The sequence below is a fragment of the Vicugna pacos genome, chromosome 8 (genome assembly GCF_048564905.1).
Source record: "Vicugna pacos chromosome 8, VicPac4, whole genome shotgun sequence".
Lineage (NCBI taxonomy): Eukaryota > Metazoa > Chordata > Mammalia > Artiodactyla > Camelidae > Vicugna > Vicugna pacos.
This window is the reverse complement of record NC_132994.1, coordinates 10,949,314-10,973,333: the sequence shown is the minus strand read 5'-3', so window position 1 is coordinate 10,973,333 and position 24,020 is coordinate 10,949,314. Positions and strand designations below refer to the sequence as shown.

Sequence of the window (24,020 nt, the reverse complement as noted above, 5' to 3'; positions counted from 1 at the left end):
CTGCAGGGTCCCTAAAAGTTAAGATGATTTTCTTACGAGCCATGGATAAGGGAGAATGACTCGGTGACCCACTCTCAGATAATGCCACTCATAGTCTAGTTAAAATGACCAGTCTATACCTGAGGAGGTGGGGTGCAGGTCGTTTTGGTTTAGAGAGCTTGCTGACTCCTTTAAACCCCCTAGGATGGGGATATCTACTCAGACCAAATGAATGGCCATCAGTGTCCCTGTGAATATGTGCAACCTGGAATATCATTTTTAAAATGTAGGATGTGTTATTATTCAGGCATGGGGAAGCCAACTGACTAGAGGATGTCTGTCCTTGAAAAGATAGATAGTTAAACTTATAGATCCCAGAGGACAGGGGGCAGGTCATCCTGTGGGGTCTACGTGGGGAAGCTGAGGGATTAGATAGGAGACAGAAGGGACCAGGAAAACACAGGCCATAGCCCTTACTGTGGTTTCCATAGGAAAAAACGGGGGAGGCAGAGTAAGCATGTTTAGGATTGGCTGGTCTGAATAACTTCAGCAAGTGCTGGGGTCTAGGGACTGTCTCAAGTTTCCTGGCACCTGGTCTGGTGTGATGAAGGCAGGTGGATGGTGCCCTGAAGGAGGTGTTTGGGATGTGGGCTCTGGGTTGGTCGCTTTGCACAGGAAAGCGGTGCTCTCAGGCCAGCGTTTCCTCCCTCTAGAACTGGCCAGCCGTGGGAGAGCTGGTCTCTCCAGGACCAGTAAGGCCCAGATGTCAAAGAATCGAAGACACAACCTTGGAGAGCTGAGTGTGCAGCCGCTGGTGCCGGGCGCTGGGCTGGCGAGGCCGGGGTCCCGGGTGCCCCGGCTCGGGCTCGCGCCCCCTGCTCCCACGCGTAGGCATCTCTCGGGACAGCTGGCACAAACGCCGCCAGGCCGGGGGCAGGAGGAAGCCCTGTCCAAGAAGCGGAAATGTATGGGCTGGGATGCCCCGCGGCCGACACCGAGATCGGCCGGCAGATGCAGTCCGTGTGCGGGGAGGCAACGGGAAGCACCGCGCCTCGAGGCTGGACGTGGGGAACTTCTCCTGGGGCTCCGAGCGTGGTACGCCCAAGACAGGGGTTACAGATGTTGTCGGCAGCGCAGCCGACGGCGGGCTGGTCCGCATCGAGACCCCGGTGAAGGGCCGCACGGCGCTCCCCGGCAGCACACCGCGCGGAGGATGGGCCGAGCCCCACCGCGCAGCAAGCCCCGGGCCGCGGGAACGGGGCCAAGCTGACTCCCGAGGAGGGAGAGATTTTCAACGAAAAACGACCAAAGGAAATTCAGGATAAATATGATGAAAGGAAAAAGAATGCCCAAATCAGTCCTGGGGGAGCAGTTCTAGCAAAGGGGGTTTCTTGCACGCTTCGCTCCAAGACCAGGCCAGTGTGGCTGAGCAAGTGGCTTACGTGCTAGAGGGCAAGCAGCTGGAGTTCTCCCTGAGGAAGATCGAGGCCCTGAAAGGCCAATAAACCCTCCCTCCTACCTTAGCCCATGTACTAAAGGTGTTTATTCTAAAAAAAAAAAAAAAAAAAAATCAGAGACAGACGGTAAATGGAGACGCTGAGATGTATTGAGCCTATGTCCTGTCTCTAGGAGAGTTCATACCCCCTGGGCATAGTGACATATCCAATAACACGCAACAGAAGGAACACAACGTGGGTCTTCCCTGAGTGTGAACTACTGTCAGCAAGGCAGACGTACCGATCAGGTTTGAAATTTCGTTCACCTCAAGAGGGATCTGAAGAGGCTTCAGACGACAACTATTTCAGAAGCTGTCGGGGTGCAGACTTATCTGCTTGGAATAAAATCCTTCAGAGGATCTTTAATCTACTCAGGACAGTAGCTCACTGGTCTTGCCCACAAGAAAGGTCCAAGTAATTTCTGACTCTATATTTAAACCTAAAATTTGTGTCTTCTAAAAAATCTCTTCCTAGAGAGGAAAAAAAAAAATCCCTGAAGATCTTACTTTATAATTATACCGAAGTTCTCTTTTAAAATGGACCAGCAGATCCCACTGTAAATGCATTCTAATTCCTTCCTCCTCCTTGCTGTTTGTTGCGATGCTTGTTATTTCTTATTTCTCTGAACAATATCCAGGCAGCTTCAAGAGAAAATCCATTAATGCCCCTACATTTGCATTTGTATAGCGTTTTCTCACTTCTTCAACACTATATAGAAGAACACATAATGACGGTTTCCAGGGACCCGTCAAAAAAAAAAACACTGTGTTGGAAAATAAGAGAGGTCTGCGGAGGATTTGGATTCATTTAAAAAAATCACCTAAGGGACCTGCCAAATTGCTACTATCTGTCGCAGACACGATGCTCATTAAGAAACCCCTTTGGCTCATGATTTATTGATTGGAGACCAAATATCCCGGAAGACTCATAAATGACTCTTTGAATGGGCTTCTAAACCCCCTCCTACATTATGCTTCAGATGCATTTGCACCTGACTTAATCTCTATGAAAATGTATCCATTTTTCCTACCTCATTACTTAGATTGTTATATAAAAAGATTATGTAGCTGGAATATAAACAACAGAGTTTTGGTGAACAAGATATCATCAGTCATATTATATACTAAAAACAATTTTCAGGTAGATGTTACTTCAAATCCAGGGTTTTGTATTTGAGTGATTTGCTGAAATGCTTTTCAAATCTAAGGATGAGGACATTCAGATGGATCAAGCTGCAGATATTTTTAGTCCAAAACAGGCTTTCTTTAACTTCAAGGACAAAAAAAAATCAAAGTATCAGCATTTTCTCTACCTCCGAGGATATTTAATAATTACTGCAAATACTTGAATCCGAAAAATTGTCAGCATTCTATGCTGGCATGAGGTATGAGAATTAAACAAGCCAACCCCTGGTTTCTGAAGAATTTAGAAGACTGAAACCAAAGTGATTCCCTGCAAGCTATAAGCTGGATCTAAGTAGAACAAATCAAACCAAATAAAGAACAGACGAGCAAATAACACATTGTAAACAACAAAGAACATGGTCATTTTGAAATCCACAAAGTTAAAAAAAAAAAAAAAGCTGGCCATAGACTTAGAACAACTGAAAAGACGGAAAGTCTGCTAAGGCTTTAAAAGCCTTTTCTAGGTGTTGTTCATTCATTCGCTCAATCCAAACCCTCATTCAGAAAAACATTACTGGTGGCCTATGCTGTGTTAGACATTGAAGAAACAATGGCCAGTTAGCCAATATTTTCTTCATCAGGGAACATAAAGCCTATTTTGAGAAAATGAACCCTAGATAAGTTGTAACAAGCGGAGGGCAGGAGTGAACATTAAGTGTGAACTACTTTGGGAGAATATAACTGGTCTGGAGGATGAAGGCATGAAGGCACGTTTCCCGAGGCAATAATGTGGAGCAGAGCTGCAGAGAAGGCATGGGCTTCACAATGAGTGGATGCAGCAAGGCAGAGGTGGCGGTGTAGTCGTGATGCACTGGGTGGTTGGAGAAGTGGCCACAGATCGAGGACACGACAGTGGGAACAGAAGCTCTGAGGTGGGGAAGCGGATAGACTGTCTTTAGAACTGAGTGTCAGGCAGCTCTCCGAGAGAAGACTGAAAATATGATGGACAAAAGATCGGACCGTGCAAACCTTAAAGATCCGGGTCAGGAATCTCCACTTTACACTGAGAGATGTGAAAAGCCACTGATGGGTTTTAATGAAGAGGTTTTAAATCTGTATTTAAAACCAAACAAATCAGCAAAAGAACCATGCTGGCTATAGCATGGAGGCTGGGTCATAAGGCAGGGATCAAAGTGGGGAACTAGCTCTGAGGCTATTTCATTAAATAATGTGAGCGATGATGCTTTTGTTGGACAAGGCTATTGGAAGTACAGTCCAGGACGAGAGAGACACAGAAGTGAGAACTGTAGCCCTTGGACATGGGCAACATGTGAGTCATAGGAAAGAGGAGAAATCAGGACAGATCCTTAGGTTTTTAATTGAGCAAACGTATGGTTGTTGGAGGATTTAATGAGGCAGAAGACACTGGAGGAAGGCGAGTTTATGGAGTTCATGAGTTCTGTTGTGGACGTGTTGCATTTGAAGTGCTTGTGACAGCCTCGTGTCATGACTTGTAAGCTGTTGGGAATGCATGGTGGGAAAGGGACAGTCAGAGGAGAGTCCTGGGCTCCTGTCTGTCAGCAGGGACTGGATTATGTCACAGCGCAATTTCAGGAAACTAGAACAAGTTTTATTTCTTACTTTTGCTACGTGCCCGCTGCAGGTCAAGAAGGGAGCCTTTTCAGATTATTTACTGAGATACCCAGGCTGACTGCACCCTCACTTTGTTATGATGCTGCCCACCCCCCACCTTGGGGTCTTCAGTGCTCAGCAGGGCCAGGTGAGAATACACAGAGGGCATGTCAGCTCCAGAGGTTCTGTCCTTCCAGTTACATTACCTCAGTCAAGGCAAGTTACACGACCTCTGCTGACTTCCAGAAGGAGGTAGGTGCAGGTTCCAGTTATTTTCCAGGAAGAGGAAGCATTTGTGTGTGTGTGTGTGTGTGTGAGTGCTAGTAATGTCTACCACAGAGTTGATGACATCAATTTCAGTGACCTTAACATGTATGTAGTGGATGTTTATCATGCGTGGTGACTGAATATTTTCCCCATATTTTGGTAACTTTTCATATGATTAATCTGTCTTCTCAAGGACAGAGGACAGAATATTAATATTCCAGACTCTTGCAGTTTTAGATGCAGACATGTGACCCAGATTTCGCCAGTCATTTGAACCCACTGGAGGTTTGCATTGGAAAGTTAGAACCGTGAAGGCGTGACCCTGAAAGGAGGGACAGACACTCCGGCACATGCGATGACAGAGTTTGGGGTTCTTTCAGAGTGTGGAGGGAAGGAAGGGAGTGGAGCATCAGGCATCCAGTGCTAAGAGCCATCTGTTCCAAGTGGCATGGCCCTGGCATCCTCCCCAGAGGAGCCCCCTTGGTGTAGGTCGTTGCTCCTGGATGGGTAGCTTCAGAGTCTGGCCCCCTGGCCCTTCCCTCATGTACATGAGCTCCAGAATATCCCTTTACAAATTAATTTTCTCCTTAAATAAATCAGAATCTTTTCCTAATGTTTGCAGTTATGAACCTGAGCAGTAGAGTATTTGGTCCCAGGAAAGGCAACAAGCCCTCAAGGAAATGGAAATCAGTGAATGGGTTATTTAGCCTGGGTGGGTTTTCAGGCGTTGGCAGTCTAGTTAGGACAGAAACTGGGAATGCTGGTGGTTAATGGCAGAGCACGCGAAAGCATTACTTAAAGGGGTCTTCTACAATGAACTGGCTATTGAAGACAAGGCTTAGGAAAAACACGTAGCTGTTGATAAAAAAATGAGTATGGAGGATGAAGGACTACAAAGAAAACAAGGAAGACTGGCTGCTTCTAGCTGTACTGGAGAACTCGTGACAGAGAATAAGATCAAAGTTTTAAAGTCTTGGCTCAAGGCATAGTGAGAGCATCGAGGACTTGCTGTGTCTGTCAGAGGGATCTGTTGCAAAGGCTAGATGGATGTAGTTAAGATGAAAACATCCTGCCCGATGCTCCGGATTGCTGAATTTCAGATTAGCTTGAATTCACCTCTTTGTCAGATTTCTTAGTAACAGCATGTTAAATGGAAAGGAGTCAGACGCTGGAATCAAAAAGGAGGCATTTGGGAGAATCCTAAATAGCCAAACCTTATGGAGTGAATTGCCAGCAAAACGGAACCTCTTTTCCAGTCTGTTTAGGCTTCAAGACCCCTCAGATAAGTACCTTGCAAGGGGAGCCAGTTTTCTTCATGCCCCTCTGGTCACTCCTTGTTGCCTATGGTCTTTAGTTAGAGCCAGTCAAAAACTTTAATTGCTTCCTCAGTTGGTTGTTTAAAGCTTATACATAATTAAGCATAGCTTGCACTGAATGAAGTAATGATGACATAAAATTCCTTGAGTTAAAATAGAAGATCAATCCAATAAAGTATGGACACTTTTGGAGTGAATTTATCAGGGGTGGTGACTCGAACCCCCAAATTGTTTTCCTGCAAAGCCCCAGAAGACTGCAACACAGCTAATGGTACAAATGCACTGGGACGGAGGGACTCAGTGTTACTGAAAAGTATGATGGTGTTGTTCTTGGTAAGCTTTTGACATCTTTTTTGAGATACTGCCTTTGAAATGAGCTCGCTGATTCCAGTGGGGTTTGTACAATCACTGGGGAAGGGGATTAAATAAGTTAATGCATTAAAGCACTTAGAAAAGTGCCTGGTACATATTAAGCAGTCAATAAACCTTAGCTGTTGTTACTCTTCCCCTAAGAGACCTGCACCATTTAAGAGGCCAGCCGTCCTAGAGGAAGAGAAATATCCAGACACTTCACTGAGTATTGGACACCAAGTCCAAGTTTACACTGCTGGCTGGGCCACTTCTGTAATTCACTAAAAATGCTGGGTTTATTGGGAGTCAGGTGATTAGTGGGTGTCCCAGTCAGCTTGGGCTGCTGTAACAAAATACCACGCACTGGGCAGCTTACACAACAGATATTTTTTTCTCACGGTTCTGAATGCTGGGAAGTTCAAGATCAAGGTGTCAGCAGATTCAGCCCCCACATATAACCTCATCTAAACCTAATTACCTCCCAAAGACTCCACCTCCAAATACTTTCACACCGGGGTTTAGGGTTCCAGCGTATGGATTTTGGGACGGACACGTTCGGTCCACAACAATGGAGTTTGGCGGAGTATATTTTAGGGTAGGCCCTGTGGGTTTGCAAATACATTGTTGCCATTTCCCTAGTTCCTTCTGATAGTTGGAATAGTTATAATGAGCGACTGGAATGATCCACAGGTTGGATTTATAACCCATTGGGCAAACTCTATTATGGCAGGCCAAGTAGAAGTTCTTGGACCTTTTCTTTGCCTTTAAGTTTAAAAACCACAGTCTTACCATATCTCAGGTAGAATCATAGGGGTTTACATTCTCACCGAAGGCATAGTTAAAACCAGATGAAGTAGTCAAAATCATAAAAGCAGAGAAGAGAAAGCTGGTTGCCAGGGAAGGGGGGAAACATGGACTATTGTATAGCGGGTACCGAGTTTCAGTTCTGCAAGATGAAAAAGGATGTCTTTCACTTCCTCATTCTACCAGCGTGTATCGCCTGCACAGTAAATAGATGGGCCTTGGAGAGTGACGCTAGACTTTCCTACATTTAAGTAGGTGTTAATTTTAACTTCCACAGCTGTTCTAGATTCAGCCCTATTTCACCAGGAAATCTGAACAGGCTTGGAATAGCACTAGAAGGCAGCCACTGACATGGGAAATATCTTTTCCTATCCTGACAACGGGAGTAACAGGAATAGCTTCCTGTTGGTGCAAACAGCAGCACACCTTTGCCACCTCGTCTCAGAACTGCATTACGTCTCTAATTCTGCACCGTAATTTATTCCAAAGGGACCCCGTAAATCTCTTTAAAAGAGGCACAGTGGATTTCTGTGGACATTGGAGAAAATTACCACCACATTTGGGTTCTCGACATAGCTGATTTGCCAAGGGACTCAAAAGGATGCCATTTTTCAAGGGAGCCTCCGTAAGAGATAAGAGAACAGACTCCATGAAAACAACCCTCCAATGGGCCCTATGACAGCTAATCCCATTGTGCCTAAAGTATCTGTGGCAGAAGAAGGTGCTGTATAAAGCGCATGTCAGGCCTTAATATGACAGAATTATTGCAGGAGGGAAGGGGGTTTGGGATAAATTGACCTCAACTTCAATTTGTACAAACGTGACTGGACAGAAAGGTGGAATGAAGGAGTGAGAGAGGGGACTGGAGGAGGCTTGAGCAGAGCCAGGGAGGTGAAAAAAGATGAAGCGCTGGTCAGTGTAAATGCACTTAGGCCAGCGGTGTCTGTTAGCTGGTAATTACTAAAGTTGGGATTCTTTCCTACCACAGAGACTGGGGGACAGAGGCGCTGTCCTTCCTGCTGAGTACATTTCAAAGGCATGACTTTCAAGACGTTGAGAAGACATTAATGGCCATCTCTGAATGGGTTTCGTGTAACAGCAGCCCAGTTGTGGTTAGTGCCAGCGTACCACGCCAAGTGAACTGGGCTCCAGTGATTTCCTTCTCAGTCTGTTTGGGATAGGACCTCCTCCTGAATAAGAAAAGTAAGTTGATAGAGGAGCAATAGTAGAAAATCAGTAGGAAAGCCTGAGTCACAGGAGATAGTGTTTATCTCTAAGGGATGGAGGAAAGATTTACAATCGTAAGCCCTTTTTAGCAAATGCTCTACGAAAGAAAGGTCAAAGGTCTTCTCGGCGGGGTGTTGCCTAGAACAGACACTGCATTCTTTGGGCAGCCTTGAGTTTTCCTTTAGGCAGCCACTTTCAGGGGGTTAGTTCATCCTAGGGGTGCAGCCTTGAGCTGTTTGAAATTATGCTAGTGTTGTTCAAGTCTTTTAATGTGGTTTGTGTGTGTGTGTGTGTGTAGGTGGTGAATAAAGTAGTTTGTGCTGAGAGTCTGCTGTCCATAGTTGAGGCTTCGTCAAGGAGAGGAATCAGAGGAGACTGACCAGAGTTCAGTCAAGGAGAAAAATCTTCGTTAACTTCTCAGTCCCTGTGCCCTCCTGGTTTCCCATAACACTCCTCTATCAACTTACTTTTCTAACTCAGGAGGAGGTCCTATCCCAAACAGACTGAGAAGGAAGTCATGGGAGCCCAGTTTGCTGGGTGTGGTACGCTGGCACTAACCACAGCTGGGCTGCTGTTACATGAAACCCATTCAGCGATGGCCATTAGTGAGAGAAGAAAAGGAAAATCCTCTCAAATCACAGAAGTTCAAGGGGCAGATTTTATGTTCTGCTTAGTCTGAACAGAGATGGCTGAAAGCTGGCTTTATACCAATTCATGAGTGATAAGCAAAAGTTTAACTAGTTGGTCTGCCACTTGATTGAAGAAACTGGAAGAGTTGGTGAAAAGGAGATTTGGGTTTAGATTTATGGACTTACTTCTCAAAGTGCACTGAGAGATTGACAATATCTGCATCCCAAGTGAATAGTCTGAGGTGGGGAGGGTATAGCTCAGTGGTAGAGTGCCTGCTTAGCATGCATGGGGTCGTGGGTTCAATCCCCAGTATCTCCACCAAGAAATAAATAAACTAAATAAATACCACCACCCCCCAAAAAAGAATTAATGACCAAGTGAATACTCTGTAAAAGTACTCCACCATGGAACAAGCTCTCAGTAATCAGTTGAACAAAATGACTTGCCTTGTGGATGAAAGTCTGACTTCTTCCCAGCCACCCTAGAGTCCACCCAGTACACTCAGGTATAAAGTGGCCATAGACAGTGAATTTAGATGAACTTCCCCACAGCAGGGCTGACCTGGACACTACAACTGCTGATTATCCAGGTTACCTGCAGCAGGAAATAATCTTAAATTCCCAATATGGTTCTCTACCCCAGGGAAACTGTCCAGTTTGGGGTGGTAAATTAATTATGTAGGGCTGCTTCCTCTGTGAAATAGAAATCTGCCCTTAGTAGGATCAATGCTTAATTTGGATTTATATTTGCCTCCATGCTCACCCTCCTCCAGCACCACAACTGACAGGCTTTATGGAATATCATATTCACTGTTAAGACATTTCACACAACAGTTCTGCTTTTTGGAGAATTCATTTTTCAGTAGAAGAAATAAATCACTAGGCGCACTCCTTGGTCCTACCAGAGATACTATGATTAATCACATGTTTTCTTCCTTCTCAGGAAGGTGATGGTATGTTTGTTTATTGCACATTAGTTGCAATGGGATAGGTGGTAGCTTCTTGCTGCTTGGAAGAAGGATATCAATGTCAGGTGGGTAAGAGTGGACCGCCATGGAGCTTGGCTGTTTCAGGTCACCTAATGTCTGAGAATAGTCTTCCCTGTTTCCTGTAATCTCCATACTTAAGAATGGAGCTAGGAATCAGGAAATTTACATTTGTTGATCTTTGCAGTCTGAGTGAGGATAGACACGTGACCTACGCTGCTCTAATCAGACACAACTTTGGGAGACTTGGGTGCATATGTGAGGAGTGGGAGGAGCTTGCTATGTACAGCGCAGCATCGTGGCAGGGTCTCCCACTCTTCAGAGGGAATGTTAGCAGTTTCACTGATACATCTTCCTAGTGTGAGTACTGTCTCTGGGATTAGCTTTACAGCCTGTCTCTCTGACCCTCCTTCAAACTTTATGAGCTTTGGAATATCAACAAATTCCCTTTCTCCTTAAGTTAGTTGGTATGTGGGTGTTTGCAGCTAAGTGCTTGGATCCATAGAGCAAAATTATGGTCACTGAAACCATGGGAACACATCTTTCTCCTCTAGAGAGAGAACATATGAAGCAAAAAGAAGACCCCCAAAGAAGTTCCCATTAACTCATCAGGTGGAGGAAGAGAAGCCAATAAGAGAGGACGCAGAAGTGCCAGGGAAGCCGGGGAACCAGGCAGAGAGCCCGGATCATTGTTTCTGGAAGTGAGAGTGTTTCAGGAGAAGAGGGATCGCCCTCGCTGAATGCCCCTGAAAGAGCAGTGATGAATAGTAATAGTCACCTTTTCTTGTGCTAGTTGCCAGATTACCTCATTTAATCATCACAAGCATCCTATCAGGGAGGTCATATTTACTGCCTGTGAATTGAGGAGAAGGAGGATATAGGGAAATAATCGTAGTGACTGTAGACAACTATTTCATTTTGATGAGAAATAGAATATTAGCTGGAGGAAGACATGGGGCACAAGGGGGCTTCTTGTTTGTTTGTTTGTTGAAGGGGAAGTTGGCAAAGGTTAAAGGCAAAGGAGAGAGGCAGGTGGGCCAGGTTTGACCTAGAAGGTGATTCAAGGTGTATGTCACCTCATCACCTTTGATCTGAGATCTGAGGAGGCAAACATATCTTGATTATTGCAAAGCTGGTGGGTGGTTGGAGAGATGGACAGGTTCATGTTTGGTAGCAGGAATTGAAGAGAATTCCTGTTTGTTTGTTTTTCTAATTTCTCTGTAAAGTTAAAGGATAAAGTTATTTGCTGAGAATGAGGGCAGATGGGAGTTTGGTAAAAGTGCTGAGGACCGAAGCGGTGCTTTGAGAGCGTTCTTGCAGAGATAAAAGTGAAGTACTGCCCGAGAGGAGCAGAAGAGGGTCAGTGCGCAGCTACACTGAGGTTGATGACAGTGACTGCATGGTCACAGTTAGGTCTTCCTGTGTGACTTTCTCCAGGAACACTCAGCAGCTGTGTGTGGGATGCAGAAGATGGACCACAGAACTCGTCCTGAGTCGGAGAAGTGGAGATGTCAGACACCTGCCACTGTCTTTGTCAGGGGGATGTAGACAGGCGCACACTATGATCAGACTCAGTACAGGCCACTGTCGGGGCACAGAGCAGGAAGTGACTAGCCCTCCTGGGGGACCCATTCATTAATTCGATTGAGCGCTTGGAAGACTTGAGGGCTGGGGTATATGTGAGGGGGAGGAGTGAGTCCTCAGCCGTGTGAAAATAATCTTGGTTTTGATACTTGACCCTCTGTGCATTCTGAGTAATGTAGGAAAATGGTTCCTAAATATTCCTCAGAAAGGAAATGTTAAAGGGGGTTGCAAATTCAATTCAAGTAATTTAGTGATCTGGTCTTGCCATCTTGTCATTGAGATTAGGACCAACTGGAGAGTCTAGGCTGACTTACTCAAGACACTAGTTACATTCAGGCATGTAGCTAATACCAAGCAATAACTAGCACCTGGATATGATCAATAAGTGACTGCGTAACAAACCCATCAGCCAGCGTTTAACCTCAGTTGACTGCAAACAAACCAAACCAACGAACAAACAAAAACTACATTTCTTAGGATTTTACTTTCCAATGCTAGGTTAGTGCTGAGCACATCAGTAATTTACTTTTATATGACATTTCCCATTATCCAAAGACACTATGATAAAGGATGCCTGGAAAGTCGTCTATAATTTAAAGCAATGGTGGTAACACTGAGAAAGTAAAATAATCTACGGGTATTAAGTTAAATTGGCTAAAATTGTCAAAGGCTGAGTGCATGTCTGAATGTCTGAGATATTTCCATCCATGCGGTTTCTAATATATCCTATATTTTCACACTTGCTTTTTTCTTCTTTTTTTAACGGAGAATAGATCACTTTTATTGTGGTCTATTATTTAGGGGATACTTATGAGCGTTATATCACTCAAATTAACAGAAAGTTAATGCACTTTATGTGTAAAATGTTGCAAAATTTCTTGGCTTCTCAAATATTATAGAATTGCATGTAGGAATAACATTTTTTTCCCCAACAAATACTATGTAAATTGTGATATCATTCAAAATAGAAGTTGTAATTCTAAAGGAATTAGACTTTGCTTTATAAAACTGCTTCACAGCAAACTTTGCACTTATTTCTTTTTAACCGAAGGGGATGTATTTTTTTATCCTCAGTTAGCTCCTACTTGAGGTTCTGATGGACCACAGTTTTACCTCCTTGCACGCCCAGACAACCCCTTTGCTTACTAAATCAGGGTGACATACAGTCAGAGTGTCATTTCATAGGTCAGCTGGTGGCCCTGAACTGTGGCCAAAGTATCTGAGCTGCATATACCTTGGTATAAATAATCAAATGATACTGACTCAGGCTTAGCACAAAACAGGCTTAACCTAAGGTGCTTTATGCAAAAATCAGATGTATTCATTAAGTGCCCTCAGTATCTGATTAAATAGACACTATAGTGTACAATTTGATTTCTTTTTTTCTTTCTTTTCATTTTGCAAAAAGTAAAGACTCAAATCCAGTGTTTCTACCAAAATAACCCAACTCTATGTATGTAGATTTTGTACTTTGGTTATAGTAGTGTTGTTTCTGTGCGTTTGTTTTTGTTCTGCAGAGGCACAGAATTGGATTAATTGTGATTCTGGGGTCACACCACACTCTCATTGTGGGTCTATTCACAGCCTCCTTTTCCCTTCCCTTCCGTTCCCTTCCCTTCCATTGCTTCCCTCCCCCATCCCTCTCTCCTTCCCTTTCTTCCTTCACTTATTTTACTAGCTATCTTCTTATAATAGAAGTGCCATTCATAAATCTAAAGCAAAATCTAGGAAGCCCTTGACAATAGCCTCTATATAACCTTATGATTTATCTTAGCTAAATTGGTCCCTGGCCTTCCGCTAACCTGAAGTTAGCATCATTCTGAATCCTAGTTCATTATTCACTAAATTTCCTCTTTATGCAGTTTACTATGTCTACATGTACTCATGAAAGTATATAGCTTTCAAATTATTTTTAATTCTGTAAAAAAAAAGTTTTCCTCCTATACTGTAATCTTTGGATTGATTCACTCCTATTGTTGAATATCACTATAGTTCCTTTGTTTTAACCGATGGATAATATTCTATTGAGTGAAGGTAACACGATTTATTCACCCACTTTCTAATTTATGAGCACATTACAAGCAGTCAAGCTATGAACATTCTTGAATTAATAAATGTTCCCTTTTTGCACATATGCAGATGTTGCTTCCGGGTATGTACTTAGAAGTGCAATTACTTCACCCCAGGATACTTGTTCCTCTTTGCTCTGAATATTTGTCAGGCTTTAGTTTTCATGATTTAAAACTAAACTAAGCTAAAATAAGAAAGAGAGGTGAATAGAAAAACTGTTTCTTTTTCAATGGTGTTTTGAAAATAATCTGATCTATATTTGGACTGAAAGAGTTCGACAGAAAATGAATGTAGAAAAATTACTTACGGGCTTACTTGTACTTTGAGAAGCTCATTTGGTCATGACGCTGTTTGTTTCCCTCCAATCACTGAGAAGTAAATCACCTTGATTATAAATTAAGTATCATGCTGACACAGTTACATCCCAACATTTGGCAAGTATCTGATGCTATAAGGAGATAGACAAGATTTCCAATTATATCTGGAAATATTTAAAATATTTACTCCATGATAAAGAACAACCTTCAGGAAAAAGACCTCTGTATTCATAATGATATCATTTCTTGCTGTTTGAATATTTATTTTAGCATTTTAGAATTTTCAGTATTAACTAAAATGTGGTGTACTAAATACTTCTGCATTATCTCTACCCAGTTATTCATTTTCACCATTGCCAGGATGCCAGTAATTTTATTTTCAAAAGTGAAGTTTGTGAAAGTCAAATCCTGTTGAGATGTCTTACAGCAAGGATCAAAGCTAGTCCTTGTTATGTAATTGCCTGTTCAGAAGTGTGCTCTGCTGGTAAACACTGCCTTCACAATATATGCTTTCTGACATTCTAATGGATTTTCCATATTCCCTCTGAGTAGCAGCTTAACTTGGTGAGAGTCCTTCAGACTATTAATAAATCCTGCCATCATGCTGCCATAATTGATCACATTTACTGCTATGCTTCCTTTGCCCCATTTTGAGAAGAAAATATGAAGTATTTTTCCATATCATCCCTTTGAAGACACATGAACATTTGCTATTAATTACCCTTTGTACTGTCAGCAGAAGTATCCAGGAGCAAGAAAGGGCTCACCTGTCCTTTGAATGATAGAAGGTTTAAAGCAGCCACGGTAACAAATGATTGTGCAAAGTGAAGCAAAAGTAAACTCAGCCCTTCTTTTACCCTCCTTATTCTCTTCCCCGTTTCCATAACCACCTTCTTCATTCCTGAGCTGGCAAGAAGCAGAGGTCCTAAGGGAGTGCCCTCATGGAGTTTCAGAAGCGTAGAGTGATGTAGCTATCCACCCTGGACTGCACTGGCTGCCTGGTCCTTCTTTCTTACCACTGCAAGCAATAGGAACTATCAAATTATAAAAGTAACAGAAAATCATAAACAAAATCTCATCATTTTTTTCCATTCATTTATTCAAGTCAATCACAATGATATGAGTCCAGTATGAAAATCCTATGTCCTTCTTTCCACTATGTCTGAGCAAGGCATATAACTTCCTTTAAGACAGTCTCTTTTTCAGTATTGAAGTATAGCCAGTTACAATGTATCAGTTTCTGGTGTACAGCACAATGTCCCAGCCATATATATATACACACACACATACTCATTTTCATACTCTTTTTCATTAAAGGTTATTACAAGACATTGTGCTGTACAGAAGAAATTTGTTTCTTATTTATTTTTTTATATATAAAGACAGTCTTTAAACAGTATTTTCTTTTGGAAACTAAAGGTAAAGAAATATATGACATTTATGCCACTGATAGTTGTACAACTCTTGATATAGAACTGTTCTTTGAAAAACAGTAACAGCTAATGGTTGTCAAGGGTGGAAAAGGTTTGACGTTTCTATTGACAGTCGATATGTTACAAATGGAGAGTCTACACTACAAATGAATTGGGACACAAAAGTTCATTTATAAGGAGGCTAACCGGAAAGGGGAATATATTTTACATAAAAACTCTGTTATACATGGAGATAAGTTTTTTCATGAGGACACAAAGTCAGCTTCATCTTAGATGCACCTAATGTCCCTTGTACTGTTGATTGACCTATACTTATTCACATCTGGAAATATTCTTTTTTCCCCAGAGGAAAGCACTTCCTAAATTTCAGCTCGTTGTCTACCTAGGCAGCGGCATTTGGGAAGAAGAGAGCTACCTAAGAGAACACATCTGCCCCCATTTCTAGACTTGAAGACTCGTCTTAGATTATCCTCTCTGAAAGTGAAGGAAAGATTTGCCTTGACGGTGGGTGCTTTGATTTTCTTCTCACCCACCTACTTGTGACCAGATCCTTGACAGTTTGGGAAACCGATCGCTCTTGCAGAATATGCTTCAAACCTTCTAACTTTCATGTGTGAGAGAGAATGAGGAAACCAATAGTTAATTCATAAATTAATACAGCAATGTAGTCAATAATTATTGATCAGTTACCATGTTTTAGAAACATAGTACTTAACTGTACTAAAACAGGATCTTAGTTTAGAAAGACCCTTCTGAAGTGTTCAAAGTATATGAGACAATATCAAGCCTACTTACATTAATTAAAAAAAAAGAAAACAGTTGGTCTAGCTCAGCCAGTCAACTCAGTGTGTGACGGGCTTGCTGCTTAGTTTTTCTGGCGTCTGTTTTGTCATCTATAAAATGAGACCAATGAACTAGATGATATCAAGCTCCTTTTAAAGTAAAAAAAAAATTGGATGTTTTTAAATATGCAGGAAAGTATGAACGATTGCTCATTGAAGTGAACGGGGCGTTTCTGTCGTAAGCCCTGATATGTTTTTAGATTGCAGGATTCCTGGGTAAGAGGCAGTGCGCCTGAGGTCTGCACACAGCAGAAGCTGAATATTCATTCAACATTTGGAATCACAAGGTCCCAAGGGCATGCGGGATTTAAGCTCCTTCTAGGTGGGTCAGATGGGGAGATGGAGAGTAGATGGTAGCTTTTACTCCCAGGAATAATGGTCTTTAGTGCAAAGTGATGAATCAAATCACAGTTCACAGGGACTCTGTCGTGATGGATGCAGGTAGTGGCTGGAGGGTCACTGGAGGCTGGGAGAACTGGAGGAGGAAATACTGGCAGTACAGTCCTGCCATTTTATAGAGGGTGCTCACAGGAACAAACAGGAATAACAGGACCACAGTTCAGTGGGCATATTAGTTAGGGATCGGCAGTTCTCAGCTACAGAAATTGTCTCTGGTTAGCATGAGCAGAAAAGCAATGCCATTAAAGAACATCTGGTAGCTCAAAGACCAAATTAAAAAACTGAAGATAAGGTTTAGGAAAAGGCAGAGAGCAGGCAGCTCTGGGAATCTAGAAGCAAGAACTGGGAACAATCTCATCAGTGTGCTGCAGCCATGAATAAAGGGGCTACCGCTGATGTCAGTGATTCTGCAAGGGTCTGCACAGGGCGTCCCCACATGGCTCAGCTGGTGTCATACGAACACTTTTCAGCTAGGGAAAAAAAGGCATCTTGATTTTTTTGGTGTTAAAAAAAGACTGTGCACAATGGGACACAGAAACTCACAAGAGGAAATTAAGACTTCATTTCCAAAAGAAAAGGAATGAATGGCCACTATTGTGATAGCATTTAGGACCAGGATCCAGATTCAGTAGGAAACCAGAATGACAATCAGGAGCCAGTGCAGGAAGCCTGGCATGTGAACCACACACAAAGAATTGTCAGTCTAGGTGGCAGGCATGGAAATCCATTCCAGAGTCCCTGGTTGGCAGGAAGGAGTTCTCCTAAATATACCATGATTTGGGGATTTCACTGACTCCAGACCTCGGAAAGACTGATTTGTTTATGGCAGGTCAGCAAACTAAATCACGTACTAGAGTAAAGCACGTTGCACTTCGAGCCACAGAAATTACAGCTAACATTTAATGATTATCATAATCATCACTGTCACCGTTAAATATAAGTTGAATGGGAAGAGATTCAGGCAGAGATTGAAATTCATTATGGCTCAGCTGTGAGTCCACTTAGAATTAATGTAGAGCATTTGGAATAAAAGGAGAGAGGAATACATAAAATTTGTTTAATGTTTTCTCTGTTACTACCTGTGTGACTCTGACAGATTTCTTAACCTTCTGTGCCTGTTTCCTCTTCCGTAAAATGGGACTAATAGAAATACTAGTATTGTCTGTTTTATAAGGTTGTTATGGAGTTGAATGAAAAAGTACATGTAAAGTGCTCAGAAGAGTGGCAGGTATATAATGAACACTATACGGTGTTAGCTCATTTTCTCAGTATTACTGTTCTCACTTTAGAGTTGACAAAGTGATTTTCACAGATACCATTTCATTTCATATATACAAATAATTCTGTGATGAGATTGTCCTTTGAAAAATAATTAACAGTGAGGAAATGAAAGTTTTATTTGTATGACAGAGATACAGTGATACCCTCATCTTTTAACTCCAAGTACTAGACTTTATGTTACATGTATAAAAATATTTATGGCTGGAAAACCTCCATGAAGACGGTTAGGAAAGAGACAGAACTTCCCATGCTGGGCAGTCACGTCAACTACCAAGGGGTAGTGACGTCAAGCAATTTTAGTCTAATCGTTCATGCATACGTTCAGAAGAAATGTGTTTCCCAAGCAGAAATACAGATACACTTTGTTCTTTACACTTTAAGACTGAAGCACAGATGCTGTGTATTACAAGGAGAAAATGAGAGTGTTAAATTACTTGTCCTAAGTCACAAGACGGGTTGGCCCACTGTGAGCCTCTGTTCTCTGTTCTTCCAACCCCACCGCGACCCACCCCCTGCCCTCTGCCTGTGCTTTCGACAGCGTGTTCTCTGCTGGGCTTCACGGTTGTTTCAATGTGGCAAAAACAGAAAAGCTCTCACACGACACTGGGTGTGGTGAATGGTGTGTGACAAGGCAGAGTGCCAGTCAAGGTCCTTCCCTCTGTTTCCCCAGATCAAAGAAAAAATGAGTAAACAAGAGCTGCCTGTACTTTTGGGGGAAACAGATCACTGTAGATGTTTTACATTCATTATTTATTTATATGGCCTTTTTCCTGTGATGTAAAGAGTCATAAAGACATTTTCCTCCTACTTCATAAGACCATTTCAAAATGTCAAATACGGTTAACAGGATCATACCGATGAATTTTAATCATGATATAGAGATATTTTTCTTCATACTTATAACAAAAAAGTGTGATTTTTGAAGCCAGTGTAGAGAAACTGCACTTCACACGTATTGCTTATTTCCATGTCTAAGACTTAGGAATTAACTCTAATCCATATACAATTGTCTGATCTCAATCCTCGCATTTTCAAAGATTTAACTTGTTTTATCCTCAGAAAGTGTTACTCACACTGGCTTACAAAACAGATACTAGAATAGAATTTATTTCTAGTTCATCTAAATGTCACCCATTGGAATATCTTTGGGGTCTTAGTGAACTTCCTTTATTCTTCCAAGTATAAAGGAATATTTCAATCATCCCAATTTTACTTAATGGAGTATAAACTTCCCACCACTGTAATGACCACAAGCACATGCTCTGTGTGTCTGGAATGAGCTCCTAAAAAGAGTGCACACTGGAGCGTTACTGTCAGGGTAACTTTATTCTATGCAGTCAGTTTCCACTTTCGCAGGGTTAGGACATGGTGGCTGTGGGCTGAGAGTGTAGACTCTTGACTCAGTTGCTTGTTGCCTGTTTGAAGCTTGGCTCTGATTTTTTTTTTTCCAGCTTTATGATTATGGGTTAATTACTTACGTGTTCTCTACTTGCGTCCTCATCCAACTGGGGATGGTAATATACTCATCTTAAGGTCGTTAGAAGGATTAAGCAAAATAATGAATGTCCAGAATTTAGTGGAGTGTCTATACCAGAGATGCACTAGATACTGAATATTATGCCTTAATAAAGTCACGGTGTAAAGGCACATGGATTAGATGATATTTGTGGAAGGGACTCTATTGAAAAGGAAAGTCTGTCATAAGTCAAGGTCATGCTAGCCTGAGAAGTTACTAAGTTTTCACATGGGAATATCAGTCTATTCATTTGGAGTTGGAGACACCGTTACATTTCTATAGTTACTTCTAGCTCAGTTTTTTGTTTGTTTGGTAACTGGAGTTGCTGTGTTCTCTCAGCCCCATCTCTAGGGCTCTTTCCTAGACTTTATCCAGCTGCAGGATAAGATGCCTGACCAGCCACAGGGAACCACACTGTGTGGTCCTGGGCCGCTGTGGAAGGGGACAAACCACACACTTAAAGGCCCGTGGTCGCTCTCTCAGGAGAGCGCCCTGGCCCTGGAGTTCCCAGAGGGGACAGTCATGCCGGGTAAGTCAAGGGTGGCTTCCCGTCCTGCACGCAAGTCAGGTATCACCCGTAAGGGCCTCGAGGTAAAATACAAGGAGATTTTGTTTTTCAAATGACAGAATTAGTTTCAAGAGGTTTGGATCTCTTTTTACAAAATGAGTGTTGAAGTTGACTGTGTGTTTGAGAGAAGACTAAGAACAAATGCATCCTTTCCATGCTGGTGGGGTGTCTGGTGTTTCTAGAGTTCCTGAAATGATTAATCATTCATGAAAATGTCTCAGTAAGTCGTCAAAGTGAAAAGCGGTGATGGTTCTGTTCCCTTGTCACACCAGAGGTGCTGTCCTTGGGCCGCCCTGGACGTCCCAGCAACATGGTAAAGACTCAAAGGGCTGAAAATAAACTACACACAAGAGTCGAGAGCAGGTCATTCTTTATCAATGATTCATGTATATCTCACCATATTCCAGAAGGACTGAAACAAGATAGAATTTCATCTCTAGGGTTGAGAAATAGAATAATATATTTATAACTAAGCTATATTTACCATATGTGTGAAAACAGGCCTCCTGGAAGAAGAGGAATATTCTAATATGATTAGGGTGCCGAATATCTCACCCTAAAAGTAACGTCATGTCTGCGTCTCCCTGCATGTTCATCACTCATATGGGACTAGTGCAGAAAGCTGTAATTAGTTTATATTCCTTAAACTCAGATTATAATCATTTTTAAAAATATCACCAGTAGCGAATAATTATTTTAGAGAAGGAGCTAAAAGCTCAGTGTAAAGATGCTCATTTTTAAAGTGTGATTAAGGTGGACTGGTATATTTATAAATTTGCTACTCATTTTAGGTAAATTATGAATAATTTAGTTTCCCCAAATCCTCCTTTGGAATTTTAAGACACTCCCCGGGAAAATTTAAAAATTCAGTGAAGTAATTTGGGATGACTGAATTTCTATTTTCTGAATAAATTTTTATGTAGTCAGCCCTCCTGTTCCATAAAAACAATGACTATGGCAGTGGTTCTCAAACGCTGGTGGTCTGTGTGATCAAATACAGATTTCTGGGCTCCGCCCCGCATTTCTGACTCTACAGTAGGCCTGGGATGGGGCCCCAGGATCTGTATTTCTAACAGGTTTCCGAGTGTTGCTGCTGCTGCTGGGATGGAGCCCACATCTGAGAACCACTGCTTTACATCAGAGACAAGGGGGGTGATGTTATCGTCTGTAAATCTTGATGTTTCAGTGAATTAGCTACAGAACGCTTACAACTATGGACTAAAATACAGCAGAAGTCCACCTACCAGTGAAACAGCCACCACAAAAATTAGATTAAAACAGCAAAAGAAAATATTACAAATTCAAAATAGGTATCTATGGATTATAAAATTGATTTTGATGTCTTGAATAGTAAACTCATTTATTTTCTTTTTATAAGCTTTGCTTTCTATTAGTAATAGATTCTTAAAGTAACTTGGAGCACTTTCATATTAAATGAAAAACAAGTAAGAGGTCAAGGTCATTTCCTATGTACCAATCATATTCTATAATATTTAGATAGTTCTTAAAAGAGCAGCCCATTCATTGACCAGATAAATTTAGTGCCATCCAATTCTATAAATAATGTGATTTTTTCCAATGAAGTATAGTCGGTTACAATGTGTCAATTTCAAAAGAATGAACTGACTTACAAAAATAGTAAAAATCCTGTATCTTTTTTTCAATGTTGGGTAAATATCACCACCTTAATTATCTCCCTCAGCAAATACAAACTACTGATGTTGTTGGAGTCGTTACACTGACTGCTAAAAGAAATTTCTGTTTTGTAAATATGATAAAATATAAAACTTAGTATGCTTATTTTCCATAGGTAAAATAATTTGTTTGCACACAAAGTTGGTGCTTAATATTTAATGAATAAATGAAAGCAGCTTATCACATGAGCCAGAGCTGTCAACAGTTTCTAAAAAATCTACAAATGTACATAAATATCTGGAAGTGGGAGTGCCATTTTTGCTTGCATCTCTAGGAATATACTGCCCTTACTTCTAGAATGACAATGGACATGATTAAAAAGTACAACAGCTTATGAAAGAATTGCATCTATTTATAGATCCAAGATTTGTTTCCTCTTCCCACTGTGCTGGGCACTGCAGCCTAACAGGCCACCTACCCCACCTTTAGAGAGAGCTTTGCACTTTTTAGAACATTAATGTTTGAAGATGATCTGTAACATACCTAAGGAGTCCTGACTATAGCAAAATGCTGCAGTCCAGGAAAGGACAGAGAAGCTGTAGCTCCAGGATGGTGGCCGACAGGACTGCTGCTCAGCAGGGGCTAAAGAATCCAAAATGTGCTAATAATGAACTGCCATGCTATTGGGTTTGAAGTTAAGGGCTTATAAAGCTTCCAAGGCAATTGCAGAGAAGTGGTATTTGTGAAAGTTCCATGAAGTGCCAGGTCAGTTTGCACTGCATAGGGGATCACAGTGCTTAGGAGCATGGCCCGAGAAAAGAAAACTCCTGGGGATGGAACCCAAGTCTTCCTTTCCCGGTTTTCCTGAGTGCCTCATCTCTAAAACGGAGGCAACGTTACCTATCCCATAGGGTTGCTGGGAGAATCAAATGAATAAATATATGTAACATGCTTAGGTAAGTGCCTGGCATCTGTTTATCACATATATATGTATATTATATATATACAATAAATACTATATGAGTGTAAGCTCTTATTATGATTTTTATTATTTCCTCCATCTTTAGGATTGCTCTATGATCTTCTTCATTTCCCATCCTATTCTATATCCAATTTCATCATTGCTTAATTGCTAATTCTTATCCCCCAAATCTTAATCACTACAACATTTTAAAGTATTGTTGATTCTAGTTTAAATCATTTGTTCATTCACCATCTTCCATCATTTAATGGAAACACAGAGATACAAATGCCTCATTTTATCATCTTTTTCACTCAGTATTAAATACATCGCACAGTTAACAGTGGCATAGACTGAAACACAGAATAATGAAGGGTTAGGTATGACAGAAGTGACTGAAGTTGCGTTTACATAGAAATAACATCAAATGGAAATAAAACGTATCTTCATATTGTGCATTAATGATGACTCCAATACCTTGTCTCTTCTTCTGTAATAAATACATTTTCTAGGTTAATTTTCAGGCCTTGAAACTTTGAAGAGCACTAGAATTATTCCTAGGGTCATTATGTTGGTCAACTGCAGTGGGAAAGGGGCCATTGCTGTTGCTTGTGTGTTTGCCATCGTTGTCTACTCATTACAGAAGAATGATGATGGGGTGATGTCATGAGCAGTGAATCTACACACATCTTCAGAAGTGTTCCCAGGAATCAAATATTAGAAAAATTCCTCCTAATTCAGGATCTGGAAGCCTTTCCTGTGCCACACTAGTGTGTGTGGTGGAGCAAGTATTTGCCCCACTTCATCACACTCTTGTGTGTCCATACCCTCTGCCATGTAACTTTGCAAGTTTTCCCACTCAAGGTGGAGTGTATCCTGTCCCTTCTCTCTGGGGTTGACGCTCTGATGTACTTGGCCTGTGCATGTGGGCAGAAGTAACAATGTGAGATTTCTCACTGAGCCCTCTTCCTCTTGCCTGTCTGCCATTGCCATGGAAGAGTCTCCCTGGAGTAGCCACTTCTCCCTCAACGTGGGCCCCAGAATTAAGCACATGTGGAGGAGATCAAATTTACAATAAGGAGCCTAGTCCAGTGGGATCTGCAAGCTGAGCAGAGCTTTCCAGCAGAGCCCAGATGAACTAACCCCCATGTGACCCACAGACATCCAAGAAATACTTACTGCCGTATACCACCGAGATTCTGTGGTTGTTCTGTTACATAACAGTAGCTGATTGATACACACATTTTGTTTCAGTATTGTAAAAGAGGTTTTATCTTTTCCAGAAAGCTAGAAATAACTCTGCAAATAAGTGTGTCAGATAATGATATGATTTTATATAAATTGTTTTTTAATATCAATGACATTCAGAAATGCTAATTAACCTATGAAACAGTATCACATATAATTAATAAAGCAACTTTGTATTTGCTGTGCCCTAAATTGCACTGAAGGAAAGTACATAATGTGTGTTCAGTAAGTTAGTTGGTTATGATTTTAATAATTGAATTAAAGTCAATGAAACTGTATAACTGGAAAATTCAACCAATACTTTTAATAAGGATAAATATACTTTTAATAAATATAAAGTATATTTCTTGACAGA

The 24,020-nt window shown here is 41.5% G+C and overlaps 1 pseudogene; it reads left to right on the top strand.

Moving 5' to 3' along the window:
• Positions 1-583: 583 nt before the first annotated feature.
• Positions 584-1,484, top strand: LOC140697954 (small ribosomal subunit protein eS8 pseudogene; annotated as a pseudogene).
• The last annotated feature ends 22,536 nt before the right edge of the window (positions 1,485-24,020 follow it).